Genomic DNA, 10,783 nt, shown 5'->3' with positions numbered 1-10,783 from the left:
AGGTTGGTTTGGGAAACCATAGTGGTTTATCGCTAGCTTAGCAGTGACAAAGAGCATACCCATTTCATCTAATTGTGTATACAGCACCGTCACCTCCAAGTTTGTATGAACCCCGGGTTTATAAAGTAAAGTTGGTAGCCTCAGGAGTCGTAGCATTCTTGCCACAATACTAGTGCTCATCACTTTTTGGCTCTGTTGTCAGGGAGGTGTCTAAGTAAGATGTGATTTCTTCTTTGTTTCTTCCATTTCTTATCTCTGACATTCTGCTATTAGCTTCATTTCTGCAAAAAATAATTGTAAGTTAGTTTGCCTTATTTTCCTTTCTGCAAGTAAGATTTCATTCAAGCAGTTAGTTTCCATTCAGTTTGTGATTTCAATTCTGCAATTAGTCTCAAATCTTAAAAAATAGAAAACAAAACAAAAACACTTCTTTCATGCCTCATAGGAATAGGGATAACTTAGGAAAATTTCTACCAAATACCCCCACCACTTCAAACATCCAACCTTCCCTCTTCTTCGGTGGCTGTGAATTGGAGGACCCCTTAGGTGAACAACCAGAGATATTTGAAGAGGCTACATGGGGAGAAGAAGAAGGAGAAGCCATTCCAACTGACCTAATGGATGAAAATAGAAATGACAGGGGAGATAGAGAAAAAATTGAGGGTGCCTTTCCCATCATAGAAACTAATGGGGATACCAAGATGAAAAACACAAGCCCCTCTTCTCTTCCTCATTTCCATGGCCTGACCTCAAAAGATCTAGACACTTTCTTGTTTGAGTTTGTTGTCATATGCAAAACTTATGATTACACCACTGATGAGCAAAAGCTGAAACTATTCCCATCCATTCTTAAGGATGCAGCTCTACGCTGGTTCATGGGTTTACCTAGGGATAGCATCACAACCTAGGCTCAAATGTAGCAAGCCTTCAACAACAAGAATCGGGACTACTGTGTTGGAAATACTGAGAGGGGGGGTGAATCAGTATTTCTTTTTCCCACTATTGTTTTACCAGTTAAAACATATATATTCAGAACACAAGATGAACAACAAGAATAAATGCTTTTATTAATATAAACTATGCAGTAAAATAGATACAATATATAGATGGTCACAAACAGTTGCCAAGCTCCAACTTGGACTTTGGTGAGGCTCCAACCTCTAGAGCACCAACTCTATTTTGCCAAGACACCAATCTTGGACTTAGGAGCACCAACTCCCAAGGACTTCAATCCTTCCTGCTTCTGAGGCATCAACCCCAAGGACTCCAATCCTGCTTACTTCTGAGGCACCAACCCCAAGGACTCCTATCCTTCTTGCTTTTGAGGCACCAGCCCCAAGGACTCCTATCCTTCTTGTTTCTGAGGCACCAACCCCAACGACTCCAATCCTTCTTACTTGTCAAGATTCATTTGATAGTAATGTTTTGCTCTCAGAACTCTTCTCTGCTGAGTTCTGTCTATTTACAGCTTCATTGTAGTCTCCAAACTACAGTATCAATGACAACCAGTCTTCTCTTGAAGTAGTCTTCCCAATTCTTCATATTGCCCACACAGAGTGTCCAGTACCCTTCATGACTTCTGATAATGTCTTCACGCAGCTTTAGTCAGTCTACTGTTAGCTGAACTAAGCTCTGCATAAAGAACAACTTCTTGTTCAAGCTTATGATCTCAGCTGGCTGCTTCTCCCTTCGACTGTCTGCTGTCCTGTTGGCCCTTCGGCCCTCTGTCTGTTCTGTTGGATCCTCTCGCTGCCTCTATCTCCTCCAGCTTATTTTCCACAACGTTCAACAGCCTTCAACAGCATTCATCGCTGCTGCTTCTGCTATCTCACACTCTGGTTCTTCACCACACCAACAGCCACTACAGTCCTCTGTTTTTGCTGCTTTTATGCATTCCCATGCCTCTGTCCATTCATTTCCTCTTACTCGCTGGCTCTTTGGCTTCCTTTCTCCACAGGCTCTTCGGCTTCCTTCAACGCTTGCTCATTCTCTAAGTTACCTCCTCGCTTGCTTGCTTCTTCGGCTTCCCGAATTTACGTTTCCTTTGTCTATCTGAGCGTTCCAATATTCACAGGACACGTTCAATCAATGGCTAGGTCCAAACAATTCACGAAGAACCCATCTTCCTTGTTTACTGTAACAGTGCTCTGTTTGGCAATGATGTCGGGCATACACAGAGTTTTACATTTAACGGACATGCCACATTCTATCACAATCGCCATCGTCGTAGTTCAGCCTCCTGAACTATCGGAACCGTAATCATATGCATTTTGGCCCTTCAAACTGGGCGCAAGGCAAATATGTAAATACATAGGAAATATGAACAAAAACAGGTGAAAAGGCTAAAGGGCTGACTTCAAGCAATATTACATCTACACTATACTGTATCGGGTCCGCAACTTAAATCACAATCGGCGATTTAAGGCTTCCAGGGGTCTTTTATATATCGACCCCATGACATCGCCGATGGTCGACAGCCGATCCACTTATGGACGCGACATTACATTGAACCATAGTTAATATTCACGTTGGGTCCGCAACCTTATCACAATCACCGCATAGCAGGAGGACAACCCTTTGGGTATTGCGATGGGCGGATGCGATAATAGATTCAACCATAACACAATCCCACGTCGGGTCCGCGTACATTATCGCAATCAGAGGTTTCATGTGGCAAGGCTTCACGGCTTGCGATATAGCGACGGATGTGATATTATTATAGAGCTGTTTATAATAAGTCCGTCGGGTCCACAGTTCTATCGCAATCGGCGCTTGTAAAGGGGCCACTTAACACTGTATGACTTAGCTCCGAATTCCCGATGTGATGTGCCGGACCCGATAGGATCCCAAATCTCCAGTGCATATATTTTCAAGTTCGCTTTCCGCTCCGATAGTGTTAAAGCATGCATACATGGGTTTTCTCCTCTAATGGCTCCCGATAGTGTTATCTGTGGATATATGGCTCCCGATAAGCTCCCAATCGCTGTGTGCTCCTCTTCATTGACATATATATATGTATGGCTCCGCTGGTGGTATTTCGTGCTCCTCTTCTTTTCCATCTGCTCCTTGCATATATATATATATAGATATATATAGATATATCTATATATATATATATATATATATATATATAGATATATCTATATATATATATATATATATATATATATATATATATATATATATATATATATATATATATATATATATATATATATATATATATATATATATATATATATATATATATATATGGCTCGTCCTGTAGCTCCTCTAACTCTGTTGGCATATATATATATATTATATATATGTGTGTGTGGCTCCTCTTGTAGCTCTGTCTACTCCTCTTATCTCCATCTGCTCCTCTGGCTTGGTAGTGTCTTCCAAAGACCTCCTTGCATATATGAATGCCTCTCTTGCTCTAATATCCTGTAATGTGCTTTCATATGCCTCCTTAGGTAGCTCCTCTTTGCTTATGGCTTGGCTATCCTGATGGCCTTGCTCCTGTCTCTTCATGAATTTTCTTTGCATCCCCTTGGCTTCATGTCATCCTTTAGTATCTAGAATATTGCCATATTGACATCAATGACAACCTAGGTCAACAATCTCCCCCCTTGTTATTGATGGCAATATTCTTCTTCTCTCCCCCTTTGACATCAGTGGCAAAGGAGTGCTCTGGGACTCCCCCTATCAAACTACTTATGTTCTTCATGAATGGTAGATCTTCACGGGTCTGTGACTCCCCCTGTCATAGTGCTCTTCTTCTTTTTACTCAAGATAGAAGGATTGATGTTTTATCATCAATTAACATATTATTCCCTCTTCATGTCTCAGAACTGCTTTATCATGGCTTCAACAATGCTTAAGGATGCTCTACTTTAATGCTTTCACTTTGATTGCGAACGGCCATACACCAAGTGTCCAAGTCCAGGCTTTCATGCTTCAATCCATATTGATGTCTCCATAGGTAGAATTGAGAGACCTTCATAGTCCGAATCAAGAGAAATGCCCTTGAGATTGTCTTTCTTGCTGTCTTTCTTCAGATCTGAGTTCCTTTGTGTCTCTGTGCTTCTTCTTAAGTTATTGCCATCTAGTATTCAATCATCATTGCAGTTGGACAAAAATGTGAGGGGTTGTGCCTTACTGTTGCTATATTTCTTAAGTGATCTGTATCAGCTTAAGTTATGCTTGACTACACAACATTCTCCTTCCTATGAGCCATCTTTTCCTTGTATTCTTGTACATATCTCAGCTAGTTATTTCCTCTTAGTAGATTTAGATATCCAATCTGTGACTGTCTTTTAAATACAATTGCTGATATGCATCTTTTTGCAATGCTTCAGTTTGTTATATGCTGCCAACTGCTCTTACTTCAAACTCCATTCCAGATATATCTATTTGTTTGAAGACTACCTCTATCAGTGTCCAGAATTTATCTGTTCTCACATTTAATTCCTGAGTTAATACATAAACTTCTATAATAATAGCACCATGGTTGTTTGCCCTATTTCTTTAACAACAGTCCAAAGAATGCAGCAAGGATTTCATAAGGGCCCTTTCACTAATAGCTTCAGCAATAATGATCAAGAATTACAGGCTCCCCCTAACTGTATGCATCATCTCTTTTGGCAGAGTCTTCTCATAAATTGCTTAGATTGGCTGGAGAGCTCAAGAGACTTTCGGACTGTATTTCCTTTCTTCTCCATACTTGTGTAACTTTCTTCTTTTGCATGGTTCTAGCTTGTGTAAGAGCCCATGTTAAGTTACAATCACATGCCATATGACCAATGTTATGACACTTGAAGCATTCTACATTGTTCATGAATAAGAATTCATGATTTCTTCCTGCAAAATTGTTTCTTGGAGGTTGTCGGAGACTATAACATCTATCTTTATGATATGCTTTACAGTCTTTTGCCATGTGACCAAAGTTTGAGCAAGAATAACAATAACCAAAAAATGAACTTTGGTACCTGGGAGATGGAGGTTTCCTTGATATACTTCTGAAGCCTTTCTGCCTTGAGATCCTTTGCTGATAACCATTGCCTCTCACCTCTTTGACATCATCTACCTTTCTTTTTGGAGCTGGGTTTCTTCTTGGAGCAGGATTTCTTCTATTGTAGCCTTGATTTTTCTCCTTGCCTTTGCTGGGACTGGGAGCATCACCATTTCTTTCTGCCTTCTTCACATCTCTTTTTTTTTAAATCATTTTCATTCTTGTTTGAGGGTTCACTTGCATACCCAAGACCTGACTTATCAGATGGACATCTGTGATAGCTGATTATGTCATCCAAGGCTTGAGAGCTCTTCAAGATTTTGTTCATCCCTTCAACCTTTTTTCTGAGGAGGACAATCTCTTCTTCCAATCTTTCACACTCATTATTCTTCTTTGCAAGTTGTTCCTCAGTTTCTTCCTTTCTACGAGTAGCTTCAGCTGCTACTATTTTAAGGGAGATGATATCTGACTTTATTTTGAAGATTTCTTCCTTCTTTGCTTGACTGCTCTCCATTTCCTTCTCAGCTCCTTGTGCCTGTTTCCTGGCTTCTTGTAATTGAGACTTAAGGGAGGAGACCTCTACCTTGTACTGACCAATCTCTTCTTCAAGTTTGTTCAAGCTCTTGTGCCTTTGTTCAAGTTGGCTTGACAAGATATCTTCCTGCTTCTTTGCTTTATTCAATTGATTTGTCATGGATATGACTTCTTCATGATGCTTCCTTTTGCTATGATGAAATTCCTTCTTAAGCTTGGCAAGCTCTTCATCCCTTTCTTGTACTTGAAGCTTGATGAGGTCAACTTTCTTCCTTGTTTGATCTTGGTTACCTACTGGAGCTATCTTCTTAAGTGCCTCATTTTCCTTTTTCAAATTGTTAATCTCTTCCATGGCAGTCATAAGTTGAGCGAGGAGTTCTTCTACAAAGTATTTTTCATTCTCTTCATCTTCTAGGTCTGTTTCAGCCTTGATGTCATAATTCTCATTTTCAGCTTCTATGATGGGTTCAGGATCTCCTTCTTGATTGATGGTCATGGTCAATGTTCCTTTTGAGTGAAGGTCATGAAGTTTGTCCCATATATCCTTTGCTGATGAATATTTTCCTAGATTGTTCTTTACAGAATCAGGTAGCCCATTCAAGATTGCCTTCATTGCTTTTGCATTGTACTCCTTGGATTCCTCATCCATCCTGCTATCAGCAATCACTGATTTCCAGATTTCAATGCCTAGAGTCTGTAGGAAATTCCTCATTCTTGCTTCCCATATATTATAGTTCCCACTGAGCCTTGGAGCCTCATCAAATTGATTGTCTTCTATTTTAGTAGTAGAGGGAGACACATCCTTAGGAGGATTAGAGACTTTCTTCCTTGACCTCGCCATTTGTGTTCTAAATGTCGACCTTCAAGCTGTTAAGCTTTGAATGAAGGTACCTACTTTGATACCAATTGTTGGAAATACTGAGAGGGGGGGTGAATCAGTATTTCTTTTTCCCACTATTGTTTTACCAGTTAAAACATATATATTCAGAACACAAGATGAACAACAAGAATAAATTCTTTTATTAATATAAACTATGCAGTAAAATAGATACAATATATAGATGGTCACAAATAGTTGCCAAGCTCCAACTTGGACTTTGGTGAGGCTCCAACCTCTAGAGCACCAACTCTATTTTGCCAAGACACCAATCTTGGACTTAGGAGCACCAACTCCCAAGGACTTCAATCCTTCCTGCTTCTGAGGCATCAACCCCAAGGACTCCAATCCTACTTACTTCTGAGGCACCAACCCCAAGGACTCCTATCCTTCTTGCTTTTGAGGCACCAGCCCCAAGGACTCCTATCCTTCTTGTTTCTGAGGCACCAACCCCAAGGACTCCAATCCTTCTTACTTGTCAAGATTCATTTGATAGTAATGTTCTGCTCTCAGAACTCTTCTCTGCTGAGTTCTGTCTATTTACAGCTTCACTGTAGTCTCCAAACTATAGTATCAATGACAACCAGTCTTCTCTTGAAGTAGTCTTCCCAATTCTTCATACTGCCCACACAGAGTGTCCAGTACCCTTCATGACTTCTGATAATGTCTTCACACAGCTTTAGTCAGTCTATTGTTAGCTGAACTAAGCTCTGCATAAAGAACAACTTCTTGTTCAAGCTTATGATCTCAACTGGCTGCTTCTCCCCTTCAACTGTCTGCTATCCTGTTGGCCCTTCAGCCCTCTTTCTGTTCTGCTGGATCCTCTCACTGCCTCTGTCTCCTCCAGCTTATTTTCCACAATGTTCAACAGCCTTCAACAACATTCATCGCTGCTGCTTCTGCTATCTCACACTCTGGTTCTTCACCACATCAACAACCACTACAGTCCTCTATTTTTGCTGCTTTTATGCATTCCCATGCCTCTGTCCATTCATTTCCTCTTACTCGTTGGCTCTTTGGCTTCCTTTCTCCACAGGATCTTTGGCTTCCTTCAACGCTTGCTCATTCTCTTAGTTACCTCCTCTCTTGCTTGCTTCTTTGGCTTCCCGAATTTATGTTTCCTCTGTCTATCTGAGCGTTCCAATATTCACAGGACACGTTCAATCAATGGCCAGGTCCAAACGATCCACGAAGAACCCATCTTCCCTGTTTACTGTAACAGTGCTCCGTTTGGCAATGATGTCGGGCATACACAGAGTTTTACATTTAACGGACCTGCCACGTCCTATCGCAATCGCCATCGATATTATTTCAGCCTCCTGAACTATCGGAACCGTTATCATATGCATTTTGGCCCTTCAAACCGGGCGCAAGGCAAATATGTAAATGCATAGGAAATATGAACAAAAACAGGCGAAAAGGCTAAAGGGCGGACTTCAAGCAATATTACATCTGCACTATACTGTATCGGGTCCGCAACTTAAATCGCAATCGGCGATTTGAGGCTTCCAGGGGTCTTTTATATATTGACCCCATGACATCGCCGATGGCCGACGGCCGATCCACTTATGGACGCGATATTACATTGAACCATAGTTAATATTCACGTTGGGTCCACAACCTTATCGCAATCGACGCATAGCAGGAGGACAACCCTTTGGGTATTGCGATGGGCGGATGCGATAATAGATTCAACCATAACACAATCCCGCGTCGGCTCCGCGTACATTATCGCAATCAGAGGTTTCATGTGGCAAGGCTTCATGGCTTGCGATATAGCGACGGATGCGATATTATTATAGAGTTGTTTATAATAATTCCGTCGGGTCCACAGTTCTATCGCAATCGGCGCTTGTAAAGGGGCCGCTTAACACTGTATGACTTAGCTCCGAATTTCCGATGTGATGTGCCGGACCCGATAGGATCCCAAATCTCCCGTGCATATATTTTCAAGTCCGCTTTCCGCTCCGATAGTGTTAAAGCATGCATACATGGGTTTTCTCCTCTAATGGCTCCCGATAGTGTTATCTGTGGATATATGGCTCCCGATAGGCTCCCAATCGCTGTGTGCTCCTTTTCATTGACATATATATATGTATGGCTCCGCTGGTGGTATTTCGTGCTCCTCTTCTTTTCCATCTGCTCCTTGCATATGTCTATTTCCACACATATATATATATATATATATATATATATATATATATATATATATATATATATATAGATATATATATATATATATAGATATATATATATATATATATATATATATATATATATATATATATATATATATATATATATATATATATATATATGGCTCGTCCTGTAGCTCCTCTTGCAGCTCCTCTAACTCTGTTGGCATATATATATATATTATATATATATGTGTGTGGCTCCTCTTGTAGCTCTGTCTGCTCCTCTTATCTCCATCTGCTCCTCTGGCTTGGTAGTGTCTTCCAAAGACCTCCTTGCATATATGAATGCCTCTCTTGCTCTAATATCCTGTAATGTGCTTTCATATGCCTCCTTAGGTAGCTCCTCTTTGCTTATGGCTTGGCTATCTTGATGGCCTTGCTCCTGTCTCTTCATGAATCTGCTCTGCATCCCCTTGGCTTCATGTCATCCTTTAGTATCCAGAATATTGCCATATTGACATCAATGACAACCTAGGTCAACATACTGTGGGTCCAAATACACTAAAGAAGAAATTTTAGGATGACCTTGGGGCATAATGAATCCCTAGAGGATTATGAAGAAAGATTCCAGCTTAGCTACAAAAGGGCCAGGTGCACACTTGATCCTGAGTCACTGAAGCTAGTCCTACTTAGAGGGGTAAGGGAAGATCTTTTGGATACCCTAAACCTACTAGCAGGAGGGGACATCTACTAGCTACCCTATGAATATATCAAGACTGTCTTTAGGAACCATTCTAGGGTAGCTAGGAAAAAGGGTAGGGGTAGTCAACCAATGGCCAACCCATCCTCTTCCAATACATCCATCAAAGGTGAAATTGGAAATATGCTGGAAGATTTCAAGAGTGAAATGCTACAAACTCTTGCCCTACATATGGACACTATGCATATCAAGAGAAAGAAGGAGGAAGAAGAGAGAGCCTTAGCCATTTTCTGCCCTAGATGCACAAGGAGGAACCCTAGGAATGAATGTCCATTGAATCTGATTGAAATCTACTCGGTCTGTGAAGAAAACCACTCCACAGACAAGTTCCCTTCTCTACCTATTCTAAAAGTTGTGTATCAGGGAACTAAAGGGGTGATTGAACAACTTTGCTACATAAATCAAAGGATACCTCATGGGCCTCGACCATACCAAAACTGCATGCAAGGGTCATCCCATGCATATTAAAACCCTAACTAGAACAAATGCATTCCCTCTTGGGAGGGCCCTGCTCATCCCTCCTGGTCTACACCTCCTCCTTGGTCTTTTGCACCTCAGTACCATTCCCAGCTGACCAGCCAGTCATTTCAACCATATATTCTGCCACAACCTCAGTGGAATGCACCACCCCAGGGGTGGAGGCCCCCATACAACAATTCTCTAGCTTTATTGCCTTCACCTCCTACTCAACCACAGATTTTACACCCTACTCCACCTAAACAACCTCAGATGCCTGCCCAGCCAAATCTGAACCCAAACAACAGACAAGCACAACAAGTGTACAGTGGAGAGACATCCTACCCTGCTTATGTTGTGGAGATTCAGGAAATCAACCTGAGATTTGGGAGAGTACTCCCGGACAACCAACCTCCACCTCCACCTAGGGAGAGTGAGGAGGAAAGAGAGGAAAGAATGCCTAGAGTAAATCCACCACCCTTTCCTGAGAGATTAACTCATCCAGTCCAGCCTACCCCAGAAGAGAATGAACTTCTAGGTGAATTGAAAAATCTATGTGTCAAAATTCCACTTCTCCAAGCCATCAAGGATGTACCTATTTACAACAAGTTGATTAAAGAGAAGTGTTTCAAACATCCAGGGAGGTGAAAAAGAGACACCCCTACCATTAATGTCATTAGACAACTATCTGACTTAATGTTGGGGCAGGTAATTTTCCCAAATTATTTGGACCCTGGAAGCCTTGTAGTAGATGTACACATCAATGGCGTCATTGTCCCACACACTTTGATCAATCTTGGGGCTGCCATTAATGTAATGACTAAGGACACCATGCTCAAACTCAATCTCCAGGGTTCATTAAGAAAGACCACAACAGTCTTGCAACTTGAAAACCGTTCCACAGTAACCCTTGAGGGGATTGTTGAGGATGTGATGGTCTCCATTGACTCTTGGGAGTACCCTGCAGACTTCCTAGTTCTCTAGCCTAAGGCCAATCTTATTGGTTATCCTCTCATCCTTGG

This window comes from Pinus tabuliformis, chromosome 2_2 (genome assembly GCF_031772625.1).
Source record: "Pinus tabuliformis cultivar Carrire ecotype Pingquan chromosome 2_2, CPIR1, whole genome shotgun sequence".
In the NCBI taxonomy this organism is placed as follows: domain Eukaryota; kingdom Viridiplantae; phylum Streptophyta; class Pinopsida; order Pinales; family Pinaceae; genus Pinus; species Pinus tabuliformis.
Note: the sequence above shows the minus strand (reverse complement) of the source record.